The following is a 25,376-nucleotide window of genomic DNA, read 5'->3' as shown; positions in this document are numbered from 1 at the left end:
TATGGAGTGTGGCCGTGTATGGAAGTGAAACATAGACGATAAACAGTTTAGACAAGAAGAGAATAGAAGCTTTCGAAATGTAGTGCAACAGAAGAATGCTGAAGATTAGATGGATAGATCACATAACTAATGAGGAGGTATTGAATGGAACTGGGGAGAAGAGGAGTTTGTGGCACAACTTGACCAGAAGAAGGGGTCGGTTGGTAGGACATGTTCTGAGGCATCAAGGGATCACCAATTCAGTACTGGAGGGCAGCGTGGAGGGTAAAAATCGTAGATGGAGACCAAGAGATGAATACACTAAGTAGATTCAGAAGGATGTAGGCTGCAATAGGTACTGGGAGATGAAGAAGGTTGCACAGGATAGAGTAGTGTGGAGAGCTGCATCAAACCAGTCTCAGGACTGAAGACCACAACAACAACCACCTATGTATCACAATTACGAACAACTTAAATTGGAAGGAACACATAGAAAATGTGGGGAAGGCTACCCAAAGACTGCGTTTTATTGGCAGGACACTTAGAAAATGTAACAGATCTGCTAAGGATTGTCCGTCCTCTTTCAGAATACTGCTGCGCAGTGTGTGATCCTTACCAGACAGGACTGACAGAGTACATCGAAAAAATTCAAAGAAGGGCAGCACGTTTTGTACTATCGCGAAATGAGAGAGAGTGTCACAGAAATGAAACAGGAGTTGGGCTGGACATCATTAAAATAAAGGTGTTTTTCATTGCGATGGAATCTTCTCGCGAAATTCCAATCACCAACTTTCTCCTCTGAATGCGAAAATATTTTGTTGACACCGACCTACATAGGGAGAAACAATCACCAAAATAAAATAAGGGAAATCAGAGCTCGTACAGAAAGATATAGGTGTTCGTTCTTTCCATGCGCTATACGAGATTGGAATAATAGAGAATTGTGAAGGTGGATCGATAAAACCTCTGCCAGGCACTTCAATGTGATTTGCAGAGTATCGATATAGATATATATGTAGAAGTCCTGGACAATGTCAACATCACTCAAAACCAATTAATTGCCTGTAAACCATTCATTTAGGATTTCTGAACAGCCATTTTGACAGGATCCTTTCGGGATCTGCTCCATTAGACAAATGGGTCCACATAGTGTAATGGTCGTTACCACGAATGTCATCATTCACTCCACAATGAGGAGTCTCTGCATGGGTGGGCGAGCAGAAGGATAGGTCTATGGGTGCAGACGAACCAATAGCAGTGCTAAAATGCTTAGCTTGACTCATGTCTGTAGTTAATGTCAGATCCTGAAGTATCAAAATGCAATGACAAGTGATGTTACAGCCCCATGCCACAATGTGTACATTTAAGTCCCCTAAAAGTGGAAAGGAACTTGGTAGTTCATCAAGAAAATGTGTGAGAACCTCACTGTCAATGGGATAATGGGGGCAGTAGATAAACGGGTCACACCATGACTGCAAGATGGGCCAGTACCCAAACAACTGCTTGTAGCATTGCGGATAACTACATGTGAGGATTGGAATATGTCCTTGATGAACACTGCTACTCCACCTTTCGCCCTGTCACCAGTAAGATATTTTTTTCTGTAGAGGTGACAGCCTTCAAATGTAGATGCATAAGTCGGTTTAAAGTGGGTCTCTTGGAGACAGAAAAAGGTCTGTTCTCTACAAATAGCCTCAGTTCCTCCAGATGAATCCTGTATCTGTTCATATTCCAATGAAGAACGGGAATCTTCTCAGCCATATGGTTTTGTTTTACCTGTATCCTTGCACTGGAATGAGACATTTGTAGAGAGAGGGGGAGTTGAGGGGCTACCTGGGTCCTGGGACGAGGTAGTGAAATCCATTATGTCCTCCTCAACAGTCACACATGACAGAATGACATCTGATGGCACCCAGGACAGTCTTTGACCTGAATATCGTGACCCTTTCCCTATTTCCTCTCCCTTTGAGGATGATGAGAAAGGAAGCATTGAGAGGTACTCTGCTTTTGCGGTGCCTTCTCAATGCTTACTGTGAAAATGTTGCTGGTCTCTTCTGTTGTTGCTATGTCTTTATTCACTCTAATTTGGCATGTACAGGTGCTCTGGGCTCTGTGGCAAAGCGTCTACCTTGGGAACAGGTTTCTGCACCATGCAAAAATATGAAGTGGCAAAAAAAGGAGGTTTTGTTGCCTTATATTCTCTTTTGGTTTCTTAGTAGTTTAGTTACCACATTTTGCATTTTTTAGTAAAAACACGGCAGTCTCAGCTCCAGAATGGGTGGTTCTCAGAGCAGTCAATGCATACTGCAGGATACAGGCGTTCAGTCCCAGAGTCATGTGCTACCTTTCTACACTTACCATAAGTCGCTTCACCTCCACAACTCAGTGGTGCATGGCGAATTTGCTGACATTCGTAGTACCACATAGGGTGAGGTACAAAACGTGTAACCTTAAGTCAGAGGAAACCTGCACAATATGTTCACACAGCATTGGAGAATTGAAGGTCACAATAAAGCTGGCAGTCTTCTCAATTTCACGATTATTTATTCGTGTCCTTTGCTCCACATCCACTGTCCCCTGTTATGCCCATACTTGTTTAAGTTCTCAGATGTTTATGTCCATAATAACACAGCATGTGACCACGCGCTTGCCTCAATGGATGGAGTCATGCAACTCAACAATCATATCATAGTCACCCAATTTTTCTGATTTCCTAAGAACTTCAACTTGCTTTGCCCTGTTAGTCTTAATCAATTATGAAGTCTTGTAATCACATAATAAGACTCTAAAGGTACCAGTACGACCTTTTAAGCCTTTATGAATACAGAAATGGGACACTTTTTCAAACATCCTCTCCTTCCTCTCGATCACTACAGACAAATTCTGTTTTATGACTTCTTAAGCCCTGTTACTAACTACAAATTGATTATCAGGAGGACTACCCTCCCTCATTCATTTGGATGTGTGGGCGTGAGTAATTCCAAATGGTCCAAGCATCTCATCTCTGTTCCATGAGCAGCTAGGAAAATAAGGGTCCACTCAAACAAAGTCCCACTCGTCGGAGTACACCTTATACAAATGAGGGACAAGAGGTCCACAGTGGTTGCCGACTAATGACCGTTTCCCTCCAACAGCCATGCATCTCATGAGCGTGCACAACTCTTTAAGACTGACGGTTTTTCTTTAGAGAGGTCTGCACCATTCTCATGACCCAGGCAGTTAAGCTGATATCCTCAGTCAGGTTATGGTGACAGAGGACTCACCAGTCCATAGCTCAGGAACCTCCGGTTTGCCGAGCTTATATTTAAAAAAGGCTGCATCCCTGAAGGCTATTATTTAAGAGGTCTTCAAGCCACGGGGCACCAAGTCAAACAGTTTCAAGAAATCTACGAATATGGTAGCTATATCTTGCCCTTCATCCATGGTTTGCAGGATATCATGCGAGAAAAGCACAAGCTGAGTTTTGTGGAACGCTTTCCAAATCTGTACTAAATTGTGGACAGAAGCTTTCAAACTTAGAATATTCTTAAGAATTCTGCAATAAACCAATTTTAAGGATATTGGTTTGTGATTTTCTGGGTCCATTCTTTAGCCTTCCTATATACAGGAGGGAAGCTCTTTTTCCCAGTGTTGCTTGCTCATATTTCCGAATCTTGTTATTGAACCACAGTTGGTCTCTCCCATCTTTAATACACTTACATCACATACACTTCTCCACAGTGCAATTTACAATTAGTTTATACTTTGCTCATAATTCCTCTATGTCCATTATATCTGAATTAAATGGCTGGCTCTGAGCACTATGGGACTCAACTGCTGTGGTCATCAGTCCCCTAGAACTTAGAACTACTTAAACCTAACTATCCTAAGAACATCACACACATCCATGCCCGAGGCAGGATTCGAACCTGCGACCGTAGCAGTCGCACGGTTCCGGACTGCGCGCCTAGAACCGCGAGACCACCGCGGCCGGCTCTGAATTAAATAATGTATACTAATTGTCAAGTAGGATGCTAACAATTGCTTATTTACTCTTTCCATTATAAAAACTCTGCTAGCCTTCTTGATGGATTTATGAAGTTCAGTAAGCATTGTCATTATGATGACATCGTGGTCACTAATACCTGTCTCTGTACTGACACTATCGATAAGGTCATGCTTGTTTGTAGTTACAAGGTCTACAGTATTTGCACTGTAAGAAGGATGTCAAACTAGCTGCTCAAAACAGTTTTCAGAAAATGTCCTGAAAACTGCTTCACAAGAACATTTGTCTGTGCCAACTGCAGTGCACTCACAAGACATCCTTGTCTATACTCAATTAGAGTAAGGTCGCCTCCTACTAGTACTGCTTGTCATGGTACTTCTGCACTGCTTTTAGCAGACTTTCTTTGCATGATTCTTCAGATGTAAAAACTTGAGTTCACCTAAGCCAGTTACTTACATCCAGATAACTTCGCAATCAGACCCAACTTCGATCTCTACAGACAACTAACCTGTCTGTTCTACAATGAATCGCCAAAGAAACTGGTATAAACAGGCTTATTCAAATGTAAGCAGGCAGAATACGGCACTGCCGTCGCCTTAATAAGACAACAAGTGTCTGAGGCAGTTGTTACATTGCTTATTACAGTCAGTGCACGAGTGATGGGACACAGCATCTCCAAGGTAGCGATGAAGTGGGGACTTTCCCGTACGTCCATTTCACAAGTGTACCGTGAATACCAAGAATCTGGTAAAACATCAAATCTCCAACCGTGCAAGAATGGAACCAACGACGACTGAAAAGAATCGTTCATTGTGACAGAAGTGCAACCCTTCCACAAATTGCTGCAGATTTTAATGCTGGTGTGCAAACCATTCAACAAAACATCATTGATATGGGCTTTCATAGCCGAAGGCCCACTCGTGTATCCTTGATGACTGCACAGCACAAAGATTTACACCTCGCCTGGGCCCAACACCGACATTGGACCATTGATGACTGGAAACATGTTGCCTGCTCGGAAGAGTCTCATTTCCAATTTTATCAAGCAGATGGGGGAGTATGGGTATGGAGACAACCACATGAATCCATGGACCCTGCATGTCAACAGGAGACTGTTCAAGCTGGTGGAGGCTCTGTAATGGTGTGGGGCGTGTGCAGTAGGAGTGATATGGGATCCCTGATATTTCCAGATACAGATCTGACAGGTAAGAATCCTGTCTGATCACCTACATTCATTCATGCTCATCGTGCATTCCGATGGACGTGGACAATTCCAGCAGCACAATGCGACACCACACATATCCAGAATTGCTACAGAGTGGCTCCAGGAATACTCTTCTGAGCTTAAAAACTTCTACTGACCACCAAACTCCCCAGACACAAACATTATTGAGCAACGTGCTGTTCAGAAGATATCTCCACCTGCTTGTACTCATATGGATTTATGGACAGCCCTGCAGGATTCATGGTGTCAGTTCCCTCCAGCACTACTTCAGACTTAGTCGAGTCCATGCCACGTCGTGTTATGGCACTTCTGCAAGCTCGCAGGGGCCCTACACAATATTAGGCAGGTGTACCAGTGTCTTTCGCTCTTCAGTGTGTGTGTGTGTGTTCACTGCTTCATTAAATATTACAGTTCTTTCTACTTTGGGTCCCGTCCAGCTCTCGGTTCTGAGTATGATTTGAGTGCAACAGCTTTCCTAGAAGATAATAAATTCATGAACTTTGTTATGGATGCTTCAGCAATTTACTGATAAAATTATGACACTCAAAGTATATTCCCTTTGTATGTGATTTGATTTTACTCTCTGCATATCGACTGGGGTGCATTCATCAGATGACATCACACTACCACCTAGCCAAAAGAAACACCCATTTGCATTCCACATGAGGAGGGTGATTACAGTTAAACTTTTGCTACTAGAGGCCATGTATGCAGAAAACTATTGACCTTACAGGTACCCAGCTTTTTGAGAATGACGTTTAGACTGTGTGCTGCAGGATTTGCATTGTCTGTAGTGTTAATGTCATGGCTTGCCGGTAATGCTACGGCAATGTAGGGTTGAAACACAGGCATCAGTGTGCATTACAGTTGCAGGCAGTCAACATGGTCTGGAGAAGGCAAGCAAGGCTTTACTGATGAAGCAGTTTTATCAAAACAATAACACATTTGGTGAAAATAAATCATTGGCCAATCATTCCAAACTGTGTGGCCACCAAGACCACCAGATCTGAATCTGTGTGATTTCTGGCTGTGGCGTTATCTGAAGGAAGGTACCCAACATCCTACTTGAGGTATTTCCAGCAGCGATAGATCAATCTATAGAGGGGTTCCAGGTTGTTGTGGATGCAGATGGTTGTCACATTTGAGTAATGTTTGTAACTTGGAACATAAACAAGATACACAAATAACAAACATTACCCTCTCATAAGGAAATTAATATGTGTTAATTTCAATGGTTCATATATTATTTGTTTTGTGAATGTCCTTAAAAATGTTTCCACAAAGTTTCATTGTCTTTCATGGGAGCCCTCTCAAGTAGCTAAAATTTAATTATAATACCAAGTACTCTGCCGCCCCCTCCCTCCCCCAAGTTACTGCTTTCTCTGTGTAGTGCAACGCTGATCTATCAAGGGAATCCTACAATTCTCCACTTCGCAACATAGTGCCAGAATTCTGCAGACAAACTGTCACAGAATAGATGGAACCTCTGGTTGAGACCCTCCTGGCTGCAAACCAGAGGCCTGTGATCAATTCTGCTCTGCAAACTGTAAGCTCTGCTTGCACCCCACGAGCAATGCCAGCCCTCTTCTTCATTTCCATCATCGTCTGTATAAACAGAGAATGGCCTCGGAACACCAACAACAAATGTCATCGGTGCCGACATGAGCCACAACTAGGAGGTGACTACACCCTGCACATTATCATACTTATATACTAGAACTACAGTTCTGTAGTATTTGTTAAGACCATTTAGGTTTGTTATTCAGCTGGACCCACGGAATTGTAAACACAGTATTTCATTTAGTATATGATCATTAACGTTTATTAATAGTTACACAAGGGTCGATCAAGGAGTACTGCATCCTGTGTCATAAAAAAATTAATAATGAATATATAATGGCAGGATTAGTGCAGATTATTGCCTGAACTATCCTTTACACAACACTAGCATTCAACATAGTCACCATGCGTTTCTCCACATTTGCACCACCATTGAACCCAGGCATCAAGACCACTAGGGAAAAATTCAGTGTTTTGATTGTTGATACATGATTTTAAGGTTGTTTTAATCTTATTAATGCAGAAAGTGGATGAGGACACTTGATGGACATCAGCAATGCATAAGAAGTTTGGTAATGGAGAAACAGACATCGCACTGAGCAGCAGCTGACCGACAACATGTGTCACGGATGCCAGTCGAAGATGTGCTAATGAAACAATTCGAAGAGACAGGCATGTTATAATTCACAATCAACAGTGAAACCTGAATTTTTAGAATCATGGGTTAAGAAACAAAACCATCAATTTTTACAAACTGGTATTGATGCCTGGATTCAAAGATGGTGCAAATGCTTGGTGATGAACAGTAGTGCTGTGAAGAGGACAGATCAGGCTATGATCTGTACTAATTCCATAGTTATGAATTCATTACCAAATTCATGATACAGGAGGCACTACTTTTTCTTCATCCTTGTATTTTCTTACTTAAAATTGCAAAATAACACGCTCTGTGATATTCAGACATAAAATGTTGGCTGTGAACCAATTGCAGACCTGTTCAGCTAAAGCCTATATCTTACTTAATATAATTGAATTTGGGCCCTTCTGAAAAATTCCATAAAATATCAGGAAGGTCATTTACGTCTATCCAAAGAAAAGTGCACCACTAACTGTTGTAACATTTTAGTTTACCACGTAGAATTTCATAATTCACACAATCAAAGGCCTGATCAAGGACATGAAACATACCAACAAGATATGTTTTCTCATTTACCACTATCAGGATTGCACCATGGAAACCACGTACGACAATCATTGTAATGAATCCCTTATGAAAGGAAACTGGGAGACATTTATCGAGTTACGCTACAAACAATGAATCAGTATTCAGCAATAGGCTACTTTCTCACTTATTTATAGTTTTAAACAATAAAATGAATTAATGTCTGTGTAATTATTGATGATTTAATTATATTCATTTCTTTTTAGACGAGTATCACTACTTCAAATATTAATATTTTATTGATTACAAAGATAGCTCGTAAGTCTCCCCATCAAATCAGCTGAAGATTTTAATACTATGCAAGAAACATTTCCTTAGTTAAAACAAGTACTCCGTTTTAGCAGATTACTGTTTTTGATATTTCCTTTTGAGTTGCAATTCTCAAACTAATGGATGCTGACAGTGTAAATGTGTCATCATTTAAGCCACTGATATTACCTGAGGATTCAGTTTCATTTGCCTCACTGTTGCTAGATCTCCCTCTCTTTAACAATGCTACAGTGGTTTATTTTCATGCTTAATGCACGTTTTTCACTTTTTTACAACATTTTGGAAATTCTACAACACTGGTGGTAATGGAACTTCACCTTTTAATTATAGCTTGGCTTCTGAATTGTGAAGAGGTATCTTTTCCTAATACAACATACATTCATCCTACATGTTGTCCAACCTTTGTCCATGCTTCTTTTTAATTTTTACATTCATTCATTTTAGGGGGTAACAGGACTGGAAGTGCTGTTGGGAAGAACTTTTTTTATTTAGTCTCTGGTTTCAAAATCATTTACTTGTAATCTTCCCATTGCGACTAAGCAGTGTTAATAAATTTGATCTGCAGTTTTCCTATGTAGCTAGATGTAACTTTTAACCACAATGTTTGAAGATATTAAAAGAATGGAAAAGGAAAAACAAAAGATTATGCTCTCCTGTCAATGACGAGGATGTTGGAGAGACAGAGCATACACTCAGATTGGGGAAGGAAATCAATTGCATTTCTTTCAAAGGGGCCTTGCTGGCCTTACACTATTGGAGGAAATTGCAGAAACCATAAACCTGACTGCTCAAACTGGAGGGAGAGGGAGAGAGACTTTTTCCATCCAACAAAAAACTGCTCTTCGGATACACTGTGTAAGCTCATACCACCTGTTTTCATAGATTCCTTTACACTTGTAATTTTTAACTGCTCCAAGACCTTTCCATGCATTATGGTCTTCAGCTATACATACCCAAATTTCTTCTGAAAATTTTCTAAGTTCACACGCTCATCTTCCATTTAGTTGTTTTCTCAGTCCTTACTTGTTTCTTGTAATCCACCAAAGAACTTCCATCATCCAGCCACATCCCATTTGCCATGTCCTGTCCACTTGCATTTTATTTTTTGGCATGATTATGACCCCTACTCCAGTCTGTGCTCTGATCCGTTTGTTTATTTTTATGTCGCCCTATAGTTTGCAAAGGAAACCTGTTTCTGAATGATTTTCACATCAAAAAATCACTTATTACTGCAGACAAAACTGGCAATACGCAATGATCAGATATCATAATTTTCAAAAAATATATAAAAATTCTATTTAATTTAGAAAAAGCACTCCAAGTCATTCTTACTCTGCTGCTCATTTCCTTTGCTGTCCACCTGGTCCTTATCTTCAACTGTCCTAAATACATTCATTAAATGATCCTAAAATTTCATTGTTAAGTTCTACAATTCTCTTTTTGATGTGTTGATTGTATTTTATTTTCTGGACCTACTTTCCAACTTGCTGTATTATGTCCATCCACTCACTGTAGAAGTTTATCTGCATCAGAGGTTCAAATGGCTCTAAGCACTATGGGACTTAACATCTGATGTTATCAGTCCCCTAGACTTAGAACTACTTAAACCTAATTAACCTAAAGACATCACACACAACCATGCCCGAGGCAGGATTCGAACCTGCGACTGTAGCAGCAATGCAGTTCTGGACTGAAGTGCCTAGAACCGCTCGGCCACAACGGCCGGCTTGCATTAGAAGCAAACAGTACACTGTAATCAACAAAATGCATATGAGTCGCATGATTGTGAATTTATGGCAGACTGCCTAATGCACATAATAAAAATATTCTGTCCATCATCTACATCTACATGATTACTCTGCTATTCACAATAAAGTGCCTGGCAGAGGGTTCAATGAACCACCTTCATGCTGTCTCTCTATCGTTTCACTCTCGAACGGCATGTGGGAAAAACAAGCACGTAAATTTTTCTGTGCGAGCCTTGATTTCTCTATTTTATTGTGATGATCATTTCTCCCTATGTAGATGGGTACCAACAGAATGGTTTCCCAATTGGAGGGGAAAACTGGTGATTGAAATTTCATGAGAAGATCCCGTCGCAACGAAAAACGCCTTTGTTTTAATGATTGCCACTCCAATTCACGTATCATGTCTGTGACACTATCTCCCCTATTTCACAATAATACAAAACAAGCTGCCCTTCTTTGTACTTTTTCAATGTCATCCGTCAGTCCCACCTGATGCGGATCCCACACCACACAGCAATACTCCAGAAAAGGGCAGACAAGCGTAGTGTAAGCAGTCTCTTTGGCAGACCTGTTGCACCTTTTAAGTGTTCTGCCAATGAATCGCTGTCTTTAGTTTGCTCTACCCACAATATTATCTATGTGATCGTTCCAATTTAGGTTATTTGTAATTGTAATCCATAAGTATTTAGTTGAATTTACAGCCCTCAGATTTGTGTGAGTAATCACATAATCAAAATTTAGCTGATTTCTTTTAGTACTCATGTGAATAACTTCACACTTTTATTTATTCAGGGTCAACTGCCACTTTTCCCACCATACAGATATCTTATCTAAATCATTTTGCAAGTCGTTTTGATCATCTGATGACTTTACAAGATGGTAAATGACAGCATCATCTGCAAACAATCTAAGACGGCTACTCAGATTGTCTCCTGTGTCCTTAATATAGATCAGGAACAAGAGAGGGCCTATAACACTTCCTTGGGGAACGGTGGATATTACTTCTGTTTTACTCGATGACTTTCTGTTTATTACTACGAACTGTGACCTTTCTGGCAGGAAATCACAAATCCAGTCGCACAACTGAGGTGATACTCCATAGGCACAGTTTGGTTAGAAGACGCTTGTGAGGAAAGGCGTTGAAAGCCTTCTACAAATCTAAAAATATGGAATCAATCTGACATCCCCTGTCGATAGCACTTATTACTTCATGAGCATAAAGAGCTAGTTGTGTTTCGCAAGAATGATCCATGCTGACTATACGTCAATAAATTTTCTTTGAGGTACTTCATAATGAACAAATACAGTAATAGTTCTAAAACCATACTGCAAATCGATGTTAGTGATGTAGGCCTATAATTCTGCGGATTACTCCTACTTCCATTTTTGGGTATTGGTGTGACTTGAGCAATTTTCCAATCTTTAGGTAAGCATCTTTCTGTGAGCAAGTGGTTGTATATAATTGCTAAATATGCAGCTATTTTATCAGCATACTCTAAGAGGAACCTGACTGGTATACAATCTGGACCAGATGCCTTGCCTAAGTGATTTAAGCTGCTTTGTTACAGCAAGGATATCTACTTCTATGTTTCTCATCTTGGAAGTTGTTCTTGATTGGAATTCAGGAATATTTACTTTGTCTTCTTTGGTGAAGGAGTTTCGGAAAACCGTGTTCAATAACTCTGCTTTAGTGGCACTGTCATCAATGACTTCACCGTTGTTATCGCGCAGTGAAGGTATTGGTGAAGGAGTTTCGGAAAACCGTGTTCAATAACTCTGCTTTAGTGGCACTGTCATCAATGACTTCACCGTTGTTATTGCGCAGTGAAGGTATTGATTGCGTCTTGCCACAGGTGTGCTTTATGTATGACCAGAATCTCTTTGGGTTTTCTGCCACATTTCGAGAGAGAATTTCATTGTGGAAATTATTAAAAGCATCTCGCATTAAAGTATGCGCTATATTTCGAACTTCTGTAAAACTTTGCCAATCTTGAGGATTTTGCATTCTTTTAAATTTGGCATGCTTTTTTCGTTGCTTCTGTAACAACGATCTGACCCGTTTTGTGTACCATGGGGGATCAGTACCATCACTTATTAATTTATGTGGTATATATCTCTCAACTGCTGTTGATACTACCTCTTTTAAAACATTCCACAACTTTTCTACACCTACATGATCAGATCGGAAGGAGTGAAGCCTGGCTCTTAAAAAGGTGTTAAGAGCATTTTTATCAGCTTTTTTAAATAGATATACTTTGCGTTTCTTTTTTATGGTTGTAGGTGTTACAGTATTCAGTCTAGCAGCAACTGCCTTGTGGTCGCTAATCCCTGTATTCGTCACAACACTCACTATTTATCCACGATTATTTGTTGCTAAAAGGTTAAGTATGCCTTCACAACCATTTACGCTTCGAGTGGGCTCATTAAATAATTGTTCAAAATAATTTTCTGAGAAAGCATTCAATACAATTTTGGATGTTTTATGCCTGCCGCCAGCTTTAAACATATAATTTTTCCAGCATATTAAGGGTAGATTGAAGTCACCACTGACTATAATTGTATGAGAGGGGTACTTATTTCAAATGAGATTCAAGTATTTTTTGAACTGTTCAGTAACTATGTCTTCTGAGTTGGGGGGAGGGGGGGTCGGTAAAACGATCCAATTAATAGTTTAGTCCGATTGTCAGGTATAGCCTGTACCCATACTATTTAACAAGAACTTCAATTTTGATACAATGCTAGCTATGTCTGACAGCAATAAATACTCCACCACCAACAGTATTTAATCTATCCTTTCTGAACACTGTTAGATCGTTTGAAAAAATTTTGGCTGAACGTATTTCCGGCTAAAGCCAGCTCTCTGTACCTAAAACTATTTGAGCTTCAGTGCTTTCTATTAGGGCTTTGAACTCTGATTCTTTCCAAACACAGCTACAACAATTTACAACTACAATACCAATCGTTTCTACAACTACCTTACTGTGTTTTACCTGCCCACTTTTAGACGGACGTCCCTTCTGTGGTTCCCTGAGACCCTCTAACCTAAAAAATCGCCCAGTCCCTTGCACACAGCCCCTGATACCCGTGGAGCCACCTCCTGTGTGTAGTGGACTCCTGACCTATTAAGCAGAACCTGGAAACACACCACCCAATGGCGCAAGTCAAGGAATCTGCAGCCTACATGGTCACAGAACTGTCTGAGACTCTGATTCAGACCCTCTACTCGGTTCTGCACCAAAGGACCACAGTCAGTTCTATCGATGATGTTGCAGGTGGTGAGCTCCTCCTTAATCTCGGAAGCGAGACTGGCAGTCTTTACTATTTCCGCAGGCCACCTGAAACCAGACAGAATCTGCTACGATCCAAAGCGAAACATGTCACTGGTACTGACATGAGCCACCACCTGCAGTTGGCTGCACCCTGTACTCTTCATGGCATCCGGAAGCACCCTTTTCACATTCGGAATGACTCTCCCCAGAATGCACACGGAGTGCACACTGGCTTCCTTCCCCTCCTTGGCAGCCATGTTCGTAAGGGGCCCCATTATGCGCCTAACGTTGAGAGCTCCCAACTACCAGCAAACCCAATCTCTGTAAATGCCCAGACCTTGCGGACCGAGAAGCTTCCTCTGGAACTGGGTGAAAGACTGCATCCGGCTCAGAGACATTGTCAGCCAAAGATAACATCCGAAACCTGTTCGTCAAACGAACCAGGGAGGCCCTATGATCGGCCCCTCAGAAAGTTTTTCGCTGCCTGCCAGACTTTGGAACGATCTCTCACTTGGCCATGGGAGAGGGGTCAACTTCAGTGCAGGCAGAACCCGGGGACGTCGCAGCAGTGGACCAAACGGAGGACACATGGGACATGCCCAACGTCGCTCACATCCCCACGTCCAATCCTCCACAGTGATGCCCCTTGGCAGCAGCCTCAAGATGTGTGATGGAAGCCAACGCAGCCTGAAGCTGTGAGCGAAGGGTCGCCAGCTCAGCTTGCATCTGTACACAACAATCACAGTTCCTATCCATTACTGCAGTTGCTCCTGTTTGAAGCTCGTAAAAATTTGCAACAAGCGAATGGTGTACTCGCCTTATTAGTAGCAGGAACTAGCGGTGCGCTCTCGCTGACCGTGTAACTGACACTGAGCTCATCATATGGAAATAAATTCAAAGAACTAAACTGTCTGATCAGTAGTTGCTTATTGTAATTTCTGAAATGGTAGATTATACAGAAGAGAGGCATGGTGTTTAAAGTGGGATCTGGTATTATGCAGGAACCAATAATTTGGAGGCATTCCTTGAAAACGGCACACACTGAGGCTCATTCCTTCAACTCTGGCTAGTGACCTATGGTTTTAGCCAAACTAGAAGAGTTAGGGGACTCACTTAGCGCTTCAGACTAGTGTGTTAGAACATTTGGACACAAATGCAAACAAATTTGTAAGTGATAGTAGGACATCAAACTATTAACTCAATTCAGCTACAAAATGTTTAAATAATTGTCATTTGCTTGCCTCGCACAAACTACCCAAAATTTTAGATATTTTAGATTGTACCAACTTTCACATAATGAACAAATGATTACACTTTGTTTAATCAGAATGAGGACATCACTAAAAGGAAGCTTAACTTTTGTGGATAATATGGGTGTGCAGGGATGCATGAAGTTCTTTATTTGTAGTTTGTTGGTTAATTACATCAAGGAGAAATATTGATCCAACTCAACACTGGCAACTCAGACAGATGGTATTGGCACCACAAAATTACTGAGAAAAAGCAGTACCATGACTGTCTGTCTATCTGCAGGCTCCTTCAGATGTATACCTTGAAAGACAATTCCTACACTGGTTTAGTGTGGTGGTGATTGACTACAGAGAAGAAAAACACAGTACGTATATTTTGGAACAAACTCTTCAAAAACACGTAACTCAATCAAGTCCTTCACAGCCATTGTATATGTAATTTGCTCCTCACAGTTGACATTCAGAGCCCATACTCACCATAGCTTTACAAACTGACAGAGAAGTTGCAATTTATGTCCGAAAAATTCATTTAACTGCTCACAATAAAGAATGTTCTGGTAACTATAAAGTTCAATTAAAATTCCTTAATCTGAAAAAAATCCACTCACCACAGGATCATATGTGTTGATGTTACACAAGAAACAGTTTATAAGGTTTATCTTGCTCCAGTACCTCAACAAAACTTTAGAGTCTGAAATTGAGTACGAAATCTAGCCTAATGAAAAATCATCTAAGTTCACATGGTTTCCAAGGCAAAGCACAGACTGCCACAGTGATGGAGTCCTCGTATCACCCCCACTCCCCTCTGGCCAGTGAGGGGCACACGGTTCACCTGGTGGAATAGATGGGACATCCACTCTCAATTCACTAGTGGCTGCTTTCATTCCAAGAAAAATGTGGTTTATCCAACCAACTAAATCACTTAAAGCATTCTCATTTGGGTCTCTGTTATAGCTTTATATTGTTTTAACATACATGGAAATTTTTATGAATGCAGCCCAGAGAAAAGTATCATCCTAGTCTGCAAAATAAAGGCACATGAATTTAATTAAAGTCTTGGCTGGGCCAGCTGAGGGAGCTGAAGCAACTTATAAAAAAAAAATTTTTTTTGCTGGAGTAAGAGCTTTGCATTTCTCTAAAACCACACATCCCTACAACTTCTGTACTTCTATAATGTACAACACACCAAAATATTGATACTGAGTGATAAAAATCAAAGGTAGTTAATAAACAGTTTTCACAATATTTATTGAAATCATTAATTTCAAAAGAGTCAGATAAAATTGAAAGATAGTTATAAATGAGCATTGGGAATGTTTACTTTATAGGAAATACACATTACTGCTGAATTACACCTCTCTAGTGCCATTCCCTAGTGGTGATAAACATATTAAAGAGACATCTCCACAATTTTGACAAACTTTCCAAAACATGCTTTCATCGTGTATTCTATGCATTGACCTCATTATATTTATTGCACCAGTTTTCTTGTGGGGGTCTAAAATGAGTGCACAACAGGCTGCAAGGTCACTGTTGCGCTCTGGATATGGATAACTTACAGAGTGGTGGCAGCTACGAGAAAGCTCACTTGCCTCCCCAGAATAGGACATCGTGCATCACAAAAGATACTTAAAATACTATGAACTGATGTTTCAAAATGCATAAACATAGATTACTTTCTACTATATATATCTCACATAATGATCATTATGGCAAGGCAAAATTAGAGAGATTCCAGCTTTCAGAATATGTACTAAGACTCATTTTACCTGTGCATCATTTGTAAATGGTATACTGGAGCTAAAATGACACTGACACACTATGTAACTTTCAACAAATATCATAAGGGGGTTATCTGAATCTACATCGATAATTGCAAATGAATGTGAAATATATGTCACAGGATACCCCTAACTGTACTATGTACTATGGTTTCTCTACTGAAAAATGGAGTGCAGAAAGAGCAACTGCCTAACTGCCTCTGTGCATGCAGCAGTTAGTTAATCTTGTCTACACAATCCATATGGCACATTAACTGGTCAACACAGTTAGTTCTGAAAGAACCTCTTAACTGCAGCTGTCACAAAACTCTTCAGAAACGTGTTATATAGCAATTTGTGCTCTATATGTACTAATCAAGAAATCATTTTAATAATCATACAACTGAAAGCAGCTCTGGAAGAGTTTCAAATATAGTATCATACTCATCAATACAAATATTTCAGAGAATGGGCATTTTACAGAGCACAGAGTGCCAAAGAATGTATATGGTAATATACTTCCGGCTAAGGTGATATCAGATTTGAAATATGTAATAAAAATAGATCATACATCAATTTCATTGCCAAATAAATTAACTCAACAAATCTCTTCCTCACTTTTTCCTGTCTTTATATCCTTTTTTCCCACTTGCATACTTTTCACATTAATCTCTTGCCCCTGACTTACTAAAACCTCACTACTATTACTCCTGCTTTTAAATATTTGTTCCACTTCCTTTATTAATTTTAGCAATACTGTTGTACCTGATGTATCTTCTAACCTTAAAGAGTTAAGTAACTTTTTCTTTTCTCAATGCTATACACACCAATCTTTCTTCTTTTCTAGATCATTATGGTTTAAAAGTTCTGGAAGGAGGCTAGTGGTAGTGGTGGTTCACTCTGAGGATACACGGTGGCTAGTCTTAGGGCTTACACAATCATAATTTTAAAATAAAGTCTCTGTACTGACTCCGTAATAGGACTTGTGTGTTAAAATTTACTAATACTTGAAATTTGATATAACAAGACACAAGATAAAATTCCTCCACAGATAAATTGGACTATCTTCCCAAAGATACAAAATGAGGGACGAGTCAGCCATTCTGTTACACAATAAAATTTCCACCCAAAAGCTAACGGAGGTTGTACAGTTTATCTCAAACTTTAAATGTAAGTGACTTTTGCACTATTAAATAAAACTTCTTGTACTGGGCCAAGTGGAAGTTGAATGCCTGCAGGAACAAAGGGATCACAATGGCTTATAGATGGCAGTGTTGCCACAGCATTGAGGGCAGTGTCACCATGGCATTGCACTCGCCTACTGAGTGTGCCACCGTCTCATCACATGAATACAGCAGCCAATAGTGTCCCTTGTAGCTGGTATAAATACTGCCGCACATCAACCGCTCAGTCATTCATGCACTTTGTCTGATTGCGTTCACTACTATTTCCTCCGTACTACTGACTATTGCTGAAGAATGCTTGACAAAGACTTTCTGGTCTCAATTTGAATTGTGGCTTCTACTTGATCTGTTGGCAGCATTGTGTCAAAAGATTCTGGCACTTTGTTGTAGCCTAGTTTGCTATTGTCTTGCTCCTTTTGTGTCGAGATCCACCATTTGCCCACCCTGTTGCTTGACTCTGCCGTGGGTTTGAGTCCTGACCGCAGGCTGTCTTCCCATCTTGTATCACCATCATTTTCCATGTTCTCTGAATGAGCACCAGTATCCAACGACTCGTGCACATAGCAAAACTGGTGATAGTTCATCTGAAAGTATAGGGTTGTCTTCCTGCCAGAATTTGACACACCTAGAATTAAAGCATTAAATACAGGGCAAGCAAACACCTAAGGAATCACACATTGTGGGTTTTCACATTTAGGAAGATAGTTTATAATGCAGTCTATTTTCAGCTACTCAGCCATGATGGGCATCCAGCAATGCCAGCATTTGCAGTCCCCGTCTCACAAACCTCTGTCAGGAAGTGAATATTATCAGTGTTTTTATCTGATTGTCTAGTGTTTATTTATATTTAGAGCTTGCATATTTATTTCCTAAAGTAGCTTTTGGGTGAACTGAATTTCTAGTGCAAAAGTAACTTTTGCTGCATCTGTTTTCAGTAGTGAAATTTATTTCAGTTTTAATATCATGTGGATCTCATGATCTTTTGTTTAGTGAGAACTCTGCAGATCAGATGCTACTGTCTGTTTATTCTTTTTGTTTATATTTTGTGTACATTCCAACCTCAGCTGCAACACAGTTGCGAGATTTTCTCTCCTATGGGGGTCCGCTTGTTCTTCCTCAATTAGTCCTGGCTGCTTTTCTCATATTTTTGAGATTTTATGCAGATATATTTTTACACAGTACGATATGGGTAGGGACTGTGCTTCTAGTGTGTGGACGCAAGGAGAAACAGCTGCTATTCACAAACAGCTGGAAGCTGTGTTGGTCATGGTTGACAGGCTTAAAGCTACTGCTCAAAGCTGTGACCCTGTGCCACCAGTGATGAGCTCTGCAATACCATTGGTGACAATGGAATCCCCTAGTAACGTCCATCGTCACTGTGTCTTCCAATAAGCAACATCTTCACCCGAGAATGAGTGGTGAACGGTGGTGGGTTTGCATATCTCTGGGCAGAAGGCAAAAGTGGGAACAGGCTGTACAGCTGACTCCTTACACCTTACCAACTGGTATGACATGCTATCCAGTGCTGATAAAACTTCTGAGCCAGCATGGGATCTCTCTCTTGTTAGACCAGACGCTGACTTTCCTGTCCAGTCTAGACAAATGCAGAGGACAAGTATGCTAGTCTTTGGGAGCTCCAATGTTATGTGGGTTATGGAGCCCCTCAGAAAAGTAGCAGGCAGGTCAGGACAGAATGCCAATGTGCATCCAGTAAATATTTGTCATGTATTATTGTTTTTCTGACATGTTCCACATACTGGAGGACCTCATCACTATGAATCAATTGGAATGAAAGTAAATGTAACCTAATCTACATTTGCCAGAGGCAGGAATCTCATCCAAGATGTGGAGGAGGCTCTGCCAGCACACGTTAACACATTAAAATCTCCCTAAAATTTTAGGAAACAAGTTGGACATATCAAAAAACCTTAAAATTCTAACGACATTCATTTGAAAGTCACTTAAAACAGAAGACAGATCTGTTGGCAAAACTGGTCTGAAAATAAAACACAGACTAATAGAATGTGGTACACAGTGATCTGCCTGCTTCAAGCACCATTGGAAAATTCTCTCACTGGAGCAAGAAGCATGCATCACATGCTCTGGCCTATGTGAAGACAAGTAAGGAGGACCTCATCCTGTCTGCGTGGCTGGAAGGAGGTACACCGTGGATGCATTGTGGGCTTTATTAAGCAGAGGTTATTGTCTGTCACTTCCAACCACTCATCTTCCCAGTGACACACGACTGTACCTCAACAGTGAGATGGCAGCATGCACGGGGATGGGATGGGAACTAACTGAGGATCATGACACACCTCCTTGGCTGCTATATGTGCCATTTCATTCCCTGCAATAACCATGTGTCCTGGCACCCAGCAGAAAGACAGCTCCTTCCATAGACTTTGTAAGTGGAGAAGGGCATCCTGTATACCTTGGATTACTTTATTGGCTGGATAAGGAGACTGAAGGGCACTCAGGGAGTCGGAATACACGAGGAACTTAGCAGGCATGGTACGTCTCATCTGCTCCAGCACCCTCAAGATTGCGGATAATTCGGCGTTGAATACATCGAATTCTGGAGGCAATCGAATAGTGAGGATATGATCTGGAAAAACAAAAGAGTAGCCAACAGAAAACCCCTGTTTTGACCCATCTGTGAATACAGCTACATAGTTGTTGTGCTCATTTAAAATGTTGGAAAATATACAAATGCAACAGCAGAGAGTGTCCAGGAATGCTTGCCCTGACCTTCTCTCATTCTCCTTGTGATGCATCAAGCCTTCATCTACATCTAAATGGATGCTTCACAAATCACACTGAAGTGCCTGGCAGAGGGTTCATCGAACCACATTCACAATAATTCTCTATTACTGCACTCTTGAACACCATGTGGAAAAAATGGACATCTATATCTTTCTGTGCGAGTTCTAGTTTCCCTTATTTTATTATTATGTTCATTTCTCTCTACATAAATTGGTGCAAACAAAATATTTTTGCATTCAGAGGAGGAAGTTGGTGACTGATATTTTTTGAGAAGATCCTGCAGCAACGAGAAACACCTCTGTTTCAATTATGTCCACTCCATATCCCGAATCATGTGCGTGACATTCTCCTCCTTATTTTTGGATAATACGAGGGTAATCCCAAAAGTAAGGTCTCCTATTGTTTTATAAGTACAGAACTCTGTTTGTGTGGCAGTTGGACACACTGTTATGAAGAGGGCTTCACACACTGTGTGTAAACATGCGCACACCACGCTTAGGTGCTCAGTCTTGGCTTGGCAGCCGTTGAGAATGGAGCTCCCACTGGATGTTACCGCCAAGTGCGAATTGCGTGCAGTTATTCGGTTTTGAATGCAAAGGGCACTGCACCGATTGAAATCCATCGCCAATTGACGGAAGTGTATGGTGAGTCGTGCATCGGTGTCAAAAATGTTCGTAAGTGGTGTTAGAGAATGTCGGACCAAAATTCACGACGAACAAAGGAGCGGGAGACCATCAATTTCTGAGGAGACAGTGTTGAAGGTTGAGAAAAGCATGCGTGAAGATCGGCGGGTCACCCTGGATGATATCTGCACATTGGTTCCTGAGGTTTCCTGAAGCACCGCTCACAGACTTGTAACAGAAACATTGAACTAACGGAAGGTGTTCACAAGATGGGTGCTACGCATGCTGACTGAGGACCACAAGTGGAAACAAGTTGATGCTTCCCATGCATTTCTTCACCGCCTTGCACCCGAACGGGAAAACTTTCTGGACTCAATTGTCACGGTTGATGAAACCTGGACATACCACTTTACACGTGAGACCAAAGCAACAATCATGCCAGTTGCGGCATCCTTCTTCGCAGCATGGCGGCAAGCTGGTATGACATGGGCATACAAAAACTGCCACAGCGTCTACAACAATGCATTGACAGAATTGGTGATTATGTCAAAAACTAACTAAAGGTTCAAGCTGTAAACTGATGTAAACCACTGTAGAAATAAACAGGTCTGTGTACTTATAAAAAAATAGGAGATCTTACTTTTGGGATAACCCTCGAACAAAATGTGTTGCTCTTCTTTGAACTTTCTCGATGTAGTCCATTAATCTTATCTGGTAAGAATCTCACACTGTGCAGCAGTACTCCAAAAGACAGCAGACAAACATCATGTAGGCAGTCTCTTTATTAGATCTGTTGCATCTTCTAAGTATTCCGGCAATAAAACACAGTATTTAGTTCACCTTCCCCGCAAAATTTTCTGTGTGTTCGTTCCAAATTAATTTGTTCGTAATTGTAATTCCTAAGAACTTATTGAATTTATGGCTTTTAGATTTGACTGATTTATCATGTAACTGAAGTGTAATGGGTTCCTTTTAGCACACATGTGGATTATCTCACACTTTTCATTATTTAGTGTCAACTGACAATTTTCACATTGTGGCGCCGATGAGGTTGACACCAGCATCAATCTGAGTATAGTCTTTGAACTAAGCTAAGATTATCTTTGTGCAGTTCCGCCATGTCAGATCTTTGTAAGTCTTGCTTGTGTAAAGAGGTGAATAAATGAACTACTGTTAAAATGGTGTAGTTTGGTGTAACCAACCTGAACTTCTTCACTGCTGACCCCGATTTGTAACATATTCTGTTTTCACTGTTTTACTGTGTCCGCGACCTCCGTGTTGGTTATTTTCAGTTGTATTACACTGAAACAGCATTCGAACAATGACTTCGGCCCAGCGCCTAACGCCGGATTTTGTGATCGACAGGCATCATGTTGCCAGCGATGTACAACCGCCAGGACTGCAACACGATGCCTCTCACTTGACGATTATGCCGATTTCACCAATTTCACCAGACGTTTTTGAGCCAGCAACAATAAGTGAGGTTCGGAGTGTGCATGACTCCGGCTATCAAATGCCTTTGTTCCCACCACATGTGCCCTCCCTCATCGACTGTGCAGTTACCTCTTACGGATCTCCATGCAGTGCGCGACCAATGCCGATTTCTGCAAATGCTTCATTGGACAACCTACCACCGCCAGGACAACAATTTGCCACGCCGCAATCCATGCAGTACCACGCAGATACCTGCCACGTGGCCAGAACTACTTAGTTCACAGGTCAACCTCCTCAGCATCCGACCACACCCACGCCTGCCTTGGTTCAGCATCAGCACATGCCTTCCTACTTCGATACCTCGGCCTGCAACAGGAAGTGTTTTGTGCCACGACATTTACCTTATCCACACACCGTTTTGAGGTTCGACACCCGCTACCATTCTCGGCACATCTCGGTACCTCATCCGCGTCTTGTTCCGCGATGCGTCAATCCGGACACACCTGCTACGTGTTGAGCTTCCGCAACTGCAATCGACACATTATGGTGTCTCACCCGCATTGGCCTTCCGCGTCGCAATGGATCGCACTCAACCACAACGTGTCACCTTCACGCTGCCACCCGAACAGCCGTCGTTGCCTCATCCCCTGGAGGCACGCTCTCTGGGAACACTTCAGCAACAACAGCTAGATTCAGGGTGTGCCCCGACGAACTCAACTCAACCTGTTCTTCCGAACATTCAACAACGCTTACTGATGCTCCCACCGTTTAATCCCGACAGAGCAACAACCTGTTTCAAAATTGTGGACGAAGTGTTGCTCGAGCTTTCGTCGAGTCACGAGTATCACGTTTCAGATGTCCAGCTATCATCACAAGTGACCAGGACAGACAATTTGAGTCGGCCCTCTTCAATGAGATTTGTAACGTATGCAGCATCGAGTGCATCCATACCACAGCATATCACCCGCAAAGTAACGGGCTAGTCGAGTGCTGGCACCGCACTTTCAAGGTGGCTCTTCGATGCCACGACACTCTATGGACGGAGGCCCTTCCCCTTGTGCTACTCAGCATTCGTGCAATCTAGAAGGAAGACCTCAAAGGCACAATAGCCGAGTTCGTATATGGCCAGAACATTTTTCTGCCTGGCGAACTTGTGAGCCCTTCCGCTTCTCTCCCTCAGTCTGACTTACCTTCCTTTGTGGACCGCGTCACACGTCACTTTATCAACCTCCACGTCCCCGCCCGCTAGCCATTCCCGCCCTAAGGTTCACATCCCAAAATCTCTGGACAATTGTGAGTATGTCATGCTCTGAGATGACACTGTCCGTGCTCCCCTCCAACCTCCGTATACCGGCCCGTACCAGGTTCTCAGGCACTCAGCCAACACCTATGACATCCAGATGAAAGATTCAGCTGTTACAATCTTTATCAACAGACGTAAGCCTGCTCATGTCGAGCCTTCTTCTACTCCCCCTTCAGGCCATGACCATGCCACTCACCGTCATGGCTCACGATACTCCGACCACTCCCTCCATGTCAGACTCGCACACTTGGTCGAGTGACTTCCAGCTCCAATTGTCGAGCTCTCCTCCGACCTCGCCCTCTACTCCAGACTCACGCACTCCGTCAAGTGACCACGTGCTCCCCACATCGAGCTTACCTACGATCATGCCCTCGCCGCCAGGCCCTTCTCCGGTCCCTTCGACCTCTCCACCATCGCCTGCCTCGCCCTGTCGAGGTTTCTCACGCCCCCCCCCCCCATCCTGAACGTGCCCTCGCTCGAAGTGTTTGTGCCTGTCCCCCGGACATAATCCACGACATCTCAATAATACTACGCGATGATACACTGTTCGTCGCGTGTTTCCCTTCATCCAGTACTTATGACACAACCGCCGCCATTCCCTGCCATCTGTCGAGCTGACCATGGTCCGGCTCCCGCGGACCACCCCTGCCGACTCCATAGTAACCCCCCCCCCCCGGCCTATCAAGAGCACTCCGTACTGCGGGGGGGGGGGGGGGGGGGGGGGGGGGGGAGCTAGGCTTTGTGGCGCTGATGAGGTAAACACCAGCATCGATCTGAGTATCGTCTTTGAACTAAGCTAAGATTATCTCTGTGCAGTTCCGCCATGTCAGTTCTTTGTAAGCCTTGCTTGTGTAAAGAAGTGAATAAATGAACTTCCACCTCAACATCATGCAGCCCTTGCCAAGGGAAAGGCTGTGAGGTTTTCCGCCATTGGGCAGCGCTTAAGCCATCACAGAGCTGCATGCCTGAAGTGGATTACTGAACAGCACTCATCAGTTCACCATGGGACAGGTGGTCTCCTAGGATGACAAGAGGACTTTGGGATGGAGAAGTCAGCTGCGTGGTGGATTACTCATGTGGTGTAGTCTACCCACTCCTGGATTCTGTCGTGGCATTCAAACACAGTCAGCTGGCTGAAGAGTGCCAAGTTTGCTCTGCTCGTCATTAATTGTGGCTCTGTCCTTAGAAGGAGAGCTACATTCAGTAGATGAATCCAGAGTGGGAAGTGCTCACTGGAAGGACTTCGCAAAAAGAGAGGTTGATGGCTGGAGATGACCCACTGACAGCACAGAAACAAGTGGGAGAATTGTGTGGAGGATGTACAGCTCATGAGATGTCTTGGGGCTCTCCAAATCCTGATCCCGAGGGCAAGTAGAGGTCAAGCCCCAAAAGACATGATGGGCATTGCAGCCTTCCAGTAGGAGAAATGGTTGGGGGGATATGTTCTATAAGATCGGTGGGAGCCTCAGAGTCTATCACATCTTGGAGGAGGTAAATACAATGAGCAACAGTGGCCCTCTGAGTCAAATGAATTTCAACTGCAACTTCTTGCAGGTCAGTGGCCAGGGGAAGATCAGAGGAGTGGTGTGCATTATCTTTATCAACAAGCACAGTGGCCCCTCCCTGGCCCTATCTCCCATCAGGTTATCCTTCCCATGGAGGAATAGCTCCTTATACAGGGTTATCAGGTGCTTTAAAATGTGTTTCCTGCAAAATATAAGCACAGGGCACGTTCCTGTGCAAGGAGTTCCAGTTTCTCCACCTTTGTCCTGAACCTATTAATGTTCCACTGCAGTATGGG

At 42.2% G+C, this 25,376-nt stretch overlaps 1 protein-coding gene across 1 annotated transcript in view; it reads right to left on the bottom strand.

The window, feature by feature from the left end:
- The window catches only part of LOC126263160 (protein FAM219A), a 123,540-nt gene that overhangs the window by 70,099 nt on the left and 28,065 nt on the right, over nucleotides 1-25,376 (bottom strand). The window lies entirely within an intron of this gene.

Source organism: Schistocerca nitens, chromosome 6 (genome assembly GCF_023898315.1).
Source record: "Schistocerca nitens isolate TAMUIC-IGC-003100 chromosome 6, iqSchNite1.1, whole genome shotgun sequence".
Classification (NCBI taxonomy): domain Eukaryota; kingdom Metazoa; phylum Arthropoda; class Insecta; order Orthoptera; family Acrididae; genus Schistocerca; species Schistocerca nitens.
This window is presented reverse-complemented; position numbering and strand designations above follow the sequence as displayed.